This window comes from Gavialis gangeticus, unplaced genomic scaffold, assembly GCF_001723915.1.
Source record: "Gavialis gangeticus isolate Ggan-Ray unplaced genomic scaffold, GavGan_comp1, whole genome shotgun sequence".
Classification (NCBI taxonomy): domain Eukaryota; kingdom Metazoa; phylum Chordata; order Crocodylia; family Gavialidae; genus Gavialis; species Gavialis gangeticus.
The window spans coordinates 126,376,769-126,386,223 of record NW_017729022.1 but is presented as its reverse complement, the minus strand read 5'-3'; the positions used below and the strand labels follow the sequence as shown (position 1 = coordinate 126,386,223).

At 49.3% G+C, this 9,455-nt stretch overlaps 1 long non-coding RNA gene across 1 annotated transcript in view; it reads left to right on the top strand.

The window, feature by feature from the left end:
- The first annotated feature begins 5,246 nt into the window (after window positions 1-5,246).
- The window catches only part of LOC109296651, a 4,545-nt gene continuing 336 nt past the window's right edge, over window positions 5,247-9,455 (top strand). Inside the window, exons 1-2 of the long non-coding RNA XR_002097015.1 lie at window positions 5,247-5,257; window positions 7,034-7,037. This is a non-coding gene — a long non-coding RNA (uncharacterized LOC109296651). The remainder of the gene's footprint in view (window positions 5,258-7,033; window positions 7,038-9,455) is intronic.

Sequence of the window (9,455 nt, the reverse complement as noted above, 5' to 3'; positions counted from 1 at the left end):
AAAAAAAAATCGCCAAATCTGTCCCCAAATCCAACAAGTGCAACATCCTGCCTCTGGCAGGACCAGCACTGGAGGTCTCAGAGGAAGGTGCAAGGAACCATGCAGCTGGCAAGTATGGCATATTTTGTCCCCAGGGGAAACCATGTCTCTCTTCCTGCTTCCACTGGTTGGAGCTTCCTTCTGCTTTAAGAGAAACATGCTACACAGATAAGTTATGTAGTGCAAATAGCTACAGATCACAGGCTTGCTGTTGGTTTCAGCCATGGGCTCTGGCCCTACCGGGGGAATCCTGTTCAATATAAATGTTGTGGCAGGGCATAAAGGTTTTATTCACAGCAGTCATTCAAGGCTTTGCCAGGAACACGGCCAACCCAGATTCAGATTTGAAGGGCTCTGGGTGTTAAAACTCAGGAGGCCCTTGCTCTTAGGAATCCGTGGGACTTGAGTCAAGATATTTTTTTCCCTGCAGAAAAATGTGCCAGCAAATATTTTTTGAAATGTTCAAAAACAATCAAATAAACAAATTACCCCCTCCCCCCAAGATTTCTTATGTTTTCTGCCAAGAAAAAGTCCTAAATCTTTTCCCTTCCACCCCCCAAAAACTACATGAGAAACAAAATTGAGCAAGACGCATACTTCCTGCAGAAAAAGATACTTTAACTGAAACTCATTAAAAAGAAAAAAGCTTTGATTGATTTTTTTTTTTTTTTTTTTACCCCCAGCCCACTTGTGCCTGGTTCACTGAGGTATTTTTGAAGACCTTGACCCAGGTGCAGCCCCAGCTAGGACTCCTCTCATATAGGAGATGCTTAGATTAGCTCCTCAACTGCTATAAATCACTCAGGCTATTGACTTCAGCAGTGATATACTGAGACTTTGTATTTAAAGCAGCTTGTGCTGAGGGCCCCCTCTTATTATGAGCTGGGTCTTTGTTACCTTGTGACCTGCTTATACAGTGCTACCTGTTAAAGCTCTCCTTGATCAGACCTGTAGCATTAAAAATGGCAGAGGAGGTAAGGCAGTAATTAAAGAGTTGTTGAGTCTTAAATAGGTGCATCCCTTTCTCTTCTGAAAGACAATTAACCCCCTGCTATGTTCTTCCAAGGAGCTGACTGGATCATGACATATTATCTACCTCCTCTTGTTCCTTCCTGACTAAATGGATTGTGTGTGTTGCCAGCAAGCACTGACTGTTTTTAGTAGATGGGTTGCAGAGTGCATCTCCAAGCTGTTACTCTGTGCCAAGAGTTTTTGACTTTGATCCATTTAGATGTCTAGTCTGTAGTGAAATGCATTGCCCAGGTTGTATTGGTTTCATAAGGTTTTGCAAAGGAAAAAAAAAGTTCTGGGATGAATGATGCTGTGAGCGCAACCTTGGTGGGCTTCTGACTGGAAACTGCGTAACCACGTAGCCTGGATTCAGAGACCCAGGTGGTTTGTCACAGCGCCAAATCCTCAGTTTCAGTGTGCCATACCGCTCTCCAGATTATTTTTAGTTTGTCAGCCAGGCTGCTGGGACACATTGTCAACAGTAAAATATGAGGGAACGGGATTAATTGCTGGGGAACATCACCACACTCTCTCTCACATTGTCAGTGTTTTACAGTCTGAGTTTACCCCTGTGGGAGTAGGTGGGGAGGGGAGCTCAGCCCTTCTGAAAAATCAGGCCACTGACTTAGGCACTGAAATAAAGAGTTGGAGACCTACCTGCAGACTCCAGTATTTGAAAATCAAAGTCTCGGGGAATTTGACTTGTTTTGGGACTATACTGGCCACCAGTATTCTAGAGATGATGGTAGCACTGTATGTTTGTAGGACCTTAAGAGACGTGGTGACCCATGGCTCCTGGTTCACATTGACTAAACACCCTGGCCACTTGTCTAGGGAGCCCTGATGTGTGAGTAGGTTCTATATGGCCTGTCATTGTCACAGATGAGGCAGAGAAAGAGGGGGACCATCTATGTTATGTCTTCCTGAGTGCTGGGTCATGGAGATGTGGTCCAGACCTTTCTCCACCAAGGGACACTAGAATAGAGTGGGCTTTCATTGCCATGCACCTAAGCAAAGAGCTACTGCACACGGTTTGGCACCTATTGAGGAGTGAGCCACCCTCACATCTTTTTACAACTCTGAGTTCTTGGCAAGAGAGACTCAACGCTTAGGGTCCTTATTTATTTCCTGCCAGCAGCCCTGCCTATCTGGTTATGGCCTCAATCCTCAGAAAAGTGTCTGAGGGACTCCTTAGTAATGCTCTCTCTGAGCCTCCCAGTTTGAAAGCAAAAGCAAGCTGTAGGCCAGGAGGTGGCTGCTGTAGCACAAAACAGCTCTGTTTCCATTTTCTTCTGAAACATCTCTTGAACTTTGAGCTCTCCAGGACTGAAAAGCTGCAGGGACGGAGGAAGGGAATTTTTGTAGCTGTGGTTCTGCTTCTCTGAAAATGTCATTTTGCAAGTTCCTTGCCTGCTTGCTGGCTGCCCCTCTGTGTTCAGAAACTACCATCCTAAAATGTAAGGAGGACAGAGCTTCCTCTCAACCAGGGTTGGCATATCCCACTAGGAGCCCTGCCTTCTCCCCGGGGCCAAATCCTAAGAATAAATGGAGGTCTGGCAGCCTCAGTGTGTTGAGCTGAACCACGGCTTTCCTGCTTTGAGCAGAGGGTTGGATTAAGATGCTATGATTTCTAAGAGCCTTGAGTGTGGATGTTGGTAGGATGTTGCCTTCAGATGAACTATATGCGGGGACAGGAGCCTTCCTGTCTTCTCAGTCCAGAAGAATATTGGCCCTCAGGTCACTTCAGCACCTTTTATCTGTGCCTAGTTTAAACCAAGACAAGAGCTGTGCAACTACAAATGGCATTTCCTGATGAACCTCTGCATATATTCTATTCGGGTCTGTTTTGATTTCTCATCAGACTGAACTCCTGCCAAAGTCACCTTGTGCTGTTCTTCAAAATGTGCTGCTGGAAGCAGAGGTGTAACAATACAGCTACATAATGCCTGGGGCAGCACCAGCTCCTGGCATGCCAATCATGGCAGTTCGATCAGCTGCCACTCTGGCAATGGTGGTTTTTACACCCTCCCACCCCACAAAGAAAGCACCCAGGATTGCTGCTCCTGTCACCCCCCACTCAGTAACACTCCTGGTTGCAAGCCTTGCTTCCATTGCTGGCCTCAGGATTGCTGTTCTCAGGCAGCAAACATTTAAAAACTGGCTTGAATGGGAAATGGCAGAACAAGAAATCAGCCACAGACTGGCTTGTGTTACGCCTGGTTTAAACAGGGACAATGGATTCCTATCCCATTATCTGGACTGGCTTTTGTGACACCTTTTGTTCCTATGGGTTCTTTGCTTCTCACAGCACTGTGCCTCTCCCCTTTTGTATTCATATTACTCACTCCACTTTATACTCTGCTCTGATGAAATGAACTTGAGTTCATGAAAGCTTATGCTCTATAGATCCCATTTAGGTTAGTCAATAAGGTATAAGTCTACCCTGCCTTCTGCCTGGCTTTGGAGTAACACGGCTAACTCTCTCTCATAGCCACACATGCACAGTCCACTCTTCATCCAACATGCTCTGCCAGAAAGCTGGTTCCAGGCTTGAGCTGCCCCAAGAACCCAGCCAATTATGCAATTTTCCCTCTTGCCAGGGAAACAGCTACAATGTTTCCAGATGCTGAGGGTACATCTCAAATATAGCTCAGAAGCTGAGGAGGTAAAAAGGGGATGCATTTTAGTGAGAAATCCTCATTGTCAGGCCAAGCATCTGCTCTACAATAAAAGATACAGCTGGGCACAGTCCTGCCTATCATGCCAACAGCACAGGAAAAGGCAGCTGTGGCTCTGATACTTTCCCCCTGCTGGAAATTGTTCACTGCTGACCCCTCCCTTGTCAGATTGTTTCCACAGTATTGTCTGACTGCTTCTCATCAGTTTCCTGCTGAGTAATCCCTCTCAGCTGTTTTTTGGCTCATCCTGCAAGGTAGCAGGTCTCCAGAGTTCTCGTTTATGCCATGGCTTGATAACTCTATCAGGCATCATCAGATGTGCCAGGCTCCACTCTGCCTCTAGGAAATAAAAACTCGCTGGATGGCTCCTTTTGAAGAGTCAGGCCCAACAGTTCCAAAGTTTGCTGAATCCAATTAAACTTCTTCCCCTGCCTTGTTAGCAGAGACCAACATAAACCTGGGGGATCTGTGAAAGCATTCTCTCTTCCACTCTCTCAGTGAGCACCTATATGCCCCCTCCTCATCAAATACCCCATTAAAAGCATTTCTGTTGGTCACTTGAACAGGTTAATTACAATCCTCCCAATCTTCATTGTTACTTAGGTGCTGTCTCATGTTTGATTTTTCCATTCCTTTTAGCTACAGTAAATCTCCCAAAAGAAATTCAGTGGTCAGGGCTGAAAAGTGGTAGGCCAAGCAGGTACCATTCCCCACTTACGCAATATATAACATGACAATGATCTTCCTGGTAAGTTTATAATAAATACAACAGTGTGGTTTGAGATAGGGGTGGGGTGGGGGAGAAAGGTTGCATTGCATCCAATAGGTCATCAGTCCATTGCACTTGGTTTATCTTCTCACTACTTCAGTGAGAAAAGAAAATGAAAGAGTTATACATGGCAGCACATTACAACACCACAGGGTATGTCCACAAGAGATGCTCTACTGGAAAGTAGCATAATTTACTGTGCATTAAGCATGTGTGTCTACATGTGCACATGCTTTCTGTGCAGTAAACCTCGCTAATCTTGAGTAAATTTGCTACCTGCAAACGCAAGTAGCAAATTTACTCTCAAGTAGTTACTGTGCAGTATAGTGCTTGTGTAGCTGGTAACCAGGAGGCAGGAGATGTCCCACTGCCCCAGCAGCAGGGAGCTCCAAGCTTCCCTCCAAGATTGTAATAGGGGGGCTGGGAGAGCCTTTTGTCCCAGTGCCAGCTCTGTGGTGGCAGGGCCAGTGCTGGGAGATGCTTATCTCCCTGCTGGAGCCCCATGACCACAGGGCTCTAGCTGGGAGATAAGGATCTCCCAGTACTGGCCCCACCACTGCGGAGGAGGTTGACCAAGAGATCGTGGAACTTGGTGGGGCTGAGGATGGGGTGACCAAAAACAAAAAGGGGGGTGATGAAATTCAGCCAGAACCTCAGGAGGAGGTTCTGGAGGTGGAGGGGCTGCAGCCTGGTGCACTCGAGGGCCATGTGTGCCAGGATCTCCCTCTGCCCGCAGAAAGGGCAGGAGACTGGGGTGTCTGTGAAGCTTCCCACATACACACCCATGGCAATGGCTCCATGGAGGAACTGCCAGCTGAGGTCCCCAATGGCTTGTGGGATGAGGGTGGAGTACAGACTCAGTCACTGGGGTACCCCAGCCATGCTCTCACTGAGCAGGTCCCGCCACTTGGTGTCTGGGCAGGATGCGAGGGTGGCATGATGGATCGTGTGTCACATGAGTGTGTAGAGGTGGCAGCGATGGACAGTGGAGGCTGGTATCCTCTAGCCAGCTCAGGTGGTGGGGTAGGGAGTGCTGCGAGGCCAAGTGAGGCACCGGCTCCACAACAGACTTTGATGGGCTGGGGGATATGGGGGAGGGGAGGGGAGGGAGACGGAGGGACTGCCACCGTGCAGGACCTGCACTTCTCCCTGTGGCTATGGGTGAGCCCAAGCTGGAAGGGCCAGTGGTGGAGGGTCCAGGTCTCAAGGCTTTGGGTCACCCCATAGCTGCCTATGCATAGCTGCGGTTCCTCCGCTGGGGGGCCATGTTGATGGGGCTGTGGCTAGGGCAGGGACAGACTGAGTGGTTGTGCTGGCTGGTGTAGTGCACTTGGTCCCCTTAGGTGCTGGTGGTCTATACTTGGGGGTGGGGCCCTTGCCCTTCCCACCCCCAGCCATGGAGGAGGCTGAAGAGGAGCCCTTCCCACTGCCCTTGCTCTTGGTCCCTGATGGTGGGAGAGGGGGCTTGGGAGTCTCTGGGGGGGGCCTGGCCAGGGGAGATCCTGTGGCCCTGTTGGCTCCCTGCTGGAGTCCCACCTGCCCCTGCAGCGGAGGTTGCAGGCTTCTGTACCCCAGAGGAGGTTGATCAGACTCTGCCTCTGGGGTGGGGGCTACAGGGGTATGCATCCCCTTGAGGGCTTGGCTGGGATCTGCCCCCATAGTGGGGGCTGTAGGAAGCTCTGTGGGGGTATCTTCACCCTCAGAAGGTTCCTGCCCTGCCACTGTTTCACATGAGGGTGGGGAAGACAATAAAGAAAACCAAAATCTCCAGTGGTGCTGGTGATCTAATAGGGCAGTCTGGGGTTGTGGGAGAAGAGGAGGGCAGGGAAGAAGGGGGCTGAAGCTCACTGAGCTACAGCCCCACAGGAAAACACACTGGGAGGGCTATGCTTGGGGAATGTGGGGGAAGGCACGCACACACACACGCGCGCACGGGCAGGGGGAGCGGACCACAGGAGTTACCACACAAGGGCAAAAACACACAGGGAAGGCTGCTGAGGCAGATGTAAGAGATGGGTGGAGCAGTGGAGGGGCTTTGCTTGTTGAAGATCAGTCCAGAAGCCCCTCAGGCCTCCAGCCAGGCTCTGAGCAGCAGAGCAATAAGCAGAAAAGACAAAGCAGGGTCTGATGCAGTGAGGCAGCTCTGGAGGAAGGCAGGAGCAATCAGTCAATTAGGGAGTAATCCAGTGCAAGTGTGGTGTCAGGTGGTGCACCAGGGAATCTCCCTCTCTCCTGAGAGGGGGCAGCAGCAACAGCAGTGATGGAAGTAGCTGTCCAAATCAGCCACTCAGAGTGTGCTTCAGGTGAAAGTGGAGGTGAAGGCGGGGGGGTGGCCTGCCACGGCAGCTAGGGCAGGCAAGGCACTTTTTGGTTCTTGCAGTGATGGTGGGGGAGAGGCCCACAGGCAGCCCAGGCTCCCTCCCTGGGCTGTCTCCCAACCGCGACTTGGGGGTGGGCTGGGCAGCAGGCTGGAACAGGGGTACAAAAGCTGGGGTGCAGTGCTAGGATGTGGGCTCCTCTCCAAGGGGGGGGGCAGTGGTGTGCAGCACAGGACGCCCCGGGGGGGGGGGCAGCAATATCAGCAGCCCAAGGCAGAAAGGGGTGCAGCCAATTTACCCCCAAAAGCTCTGAGACCAAGCCAGCAGCTAGCAGTAGCCAGAGGCAGGAAAGGGCCTGGCCATCTTCTCCCTAGAAGCTCCTGAGTCCAAACTTGCAGCAAATAGCAACAACAGCAGCAGCCTGGGACAGGAAGGAGCATGGCCACCTTTCTCTCAGAAGCTCCTGAGGGCAAGTAGCCCTGAGCTGCTTGCCAGGGCAGGTTTTTATACTGCCAAGGCCAGTGCAGGTGCTGGCTCCAGGCTCTAGTTCCCCCTGGCTGAAAATCCGGGAGGAGCTGGGCATGGTCAATTTGCCCCAAGTGGCATGATTTGCCCCATACCAAATTGCATGTTCAGGTACATGCGCTGAGGCAAAAAGCTCTAACACAAATTTGTGCCACTCCTACTTGTGCTGCTGCAAGTGCACATGCCTGCATGTGTGGATGTGCCCATTAGGCATAATTCTTCTCAGGAGGTCAGACTCATGGCAAGAAGTTGAATACAATACGCCTAGGACAGGATCAGTGAGGTATACTAAAATGCAGACATTAGCTTTGCTGTCAAATGTATAACATAAGCAACCCAGATGATTTTGTGCTGCTGTATAAAGGTTTTAATTGTGCTAATTGAAATGACCTGCATTCCATACACTTGGGGCCTAGGCTTTGGCCTACTGAAGATCACAAAAATCTTTGGTGTAACTTAAAAGGAGGTTAAAAATGTACAAAGAGCTCAAGAGTTTGTACAGTACAAACTTACAAAGAGAATTAAGGTGGTAAAGAAGGAATGATATAGTGAGACATTTTGATAAGAATAAGACAGCCTTTTAAAAGTTTACGGCAAAGAGTGAAGTCCTGCTGTCTCAGGATTCCTCTTTTGTTTCAAACTGGGGCTAAACATCAAACTATTAAGTTTCCCAGGAAAACAAAAATTAAATATTATTTTCCATGGTAATAGATACTGACACTACCTACTTACCTACTTCATTACCAAGCACTGTGACATCCTATGCTTGAAATGAGACCCAAGCAAAAGCACTTGCAGGAATATGGCTTATGTCATTACTAATTTGGTGACTTAAATTTTAATCCTTTTAATAAATATTCTTAAGAACACCTTCACAAAGTGTCAGAAGACATAGGATCAAAGAAAAGTAGGGCTTGGAGGTCATCTAGGCCCACCCCCTTGCCTGAGGAAGGAGCATCCTAGACAAGTCATTGCCTAAACTATTCTTAAAAACTCCAGGAACAACCCTCATGCCAAGTACCAGGCATCATACCTGAAACATCAAAAATGCCTTTTAACTTGCTTACAGGTAGAGCAGGGGGATGGGGTCCCTGCAGTGTCCCTAACTTGCTGGCCAATGCCAATGCTTTCTCTCTTTCCAGTGTTAACATTTTCATTTGAGAAGACTGATATGAGCCTTTCCAGGTACATGTGGGATATAAATCTAAATGATGATGATAAGTATAGTAGTATGAAAGATCTGTTTGAAATATTTTGTTTTGTAAAAATTTTTCTGGGACCAATTTTTGCATTTTTCAAGAAATCTGCCTGTAACATTTATTAAATTATATAATTATTATATTATAGGGGTCATATATAATATTATTGTGACAGGGTAACTGAAGTACCCTGCCATGGGAACACCAGATGGAAAGAGAAAAAAGAAGAAGAACTTACCCTGAGATGCAGGAAGAACCATGGCAAACATGGATGGGAAGAACGCCGTGGCACAGACAATTAAAGGAGCCGGCTGGGGCCATGGCAGATCAAAGGCTGCCGCAGCAAACTCAGCTGCCAGGGCTCAAACCCAGAGGGAGGAAACTGGCACCGCTAAGGGAGAAGGAAAGAGACCACACCAAAGAGGACAAGAAGAAACAGCTGGGTTAAGCGGGCAGTAAATAGGAGGCTGCCACGGTGGACAGAGCTGGGGAAAAGGGAGATTTAAGGGATGCCTGGAGGGCAACCTGGGGTCAGATAAACATGTGACAGGCTAGCTAGCAGTGACTTAGCCCAGGGGTTTTGAAGGGGTAAAAGATGATTGGAGGACTTGGGATTCCCTTTCCTCACCAATCAGGCCCCAGAGACTCACCCTCCATGTCCCCTGATTGGTCCCTTGGGTCACCTGGAGGGGGATAAAAGGGGCAGTGTGGGCTGACTCAGGGGAGACCAGCAAGGGACCATAGGGAAGGAGTCTCGAAGAGCTAGCAAGAGCTGAGCCAGTGGGGTAGGAGCAGTTGCCCCAGAAGAGCCTGAAGGAGCAGGACCTGCAGGCAGCAGTGGGACCCTCAGCAGCGCGGCGTGCAGCCGACAGGAGAGGCTCCCCGCTGGGCTCCAGGATCCCCTATGAGAGGCTGT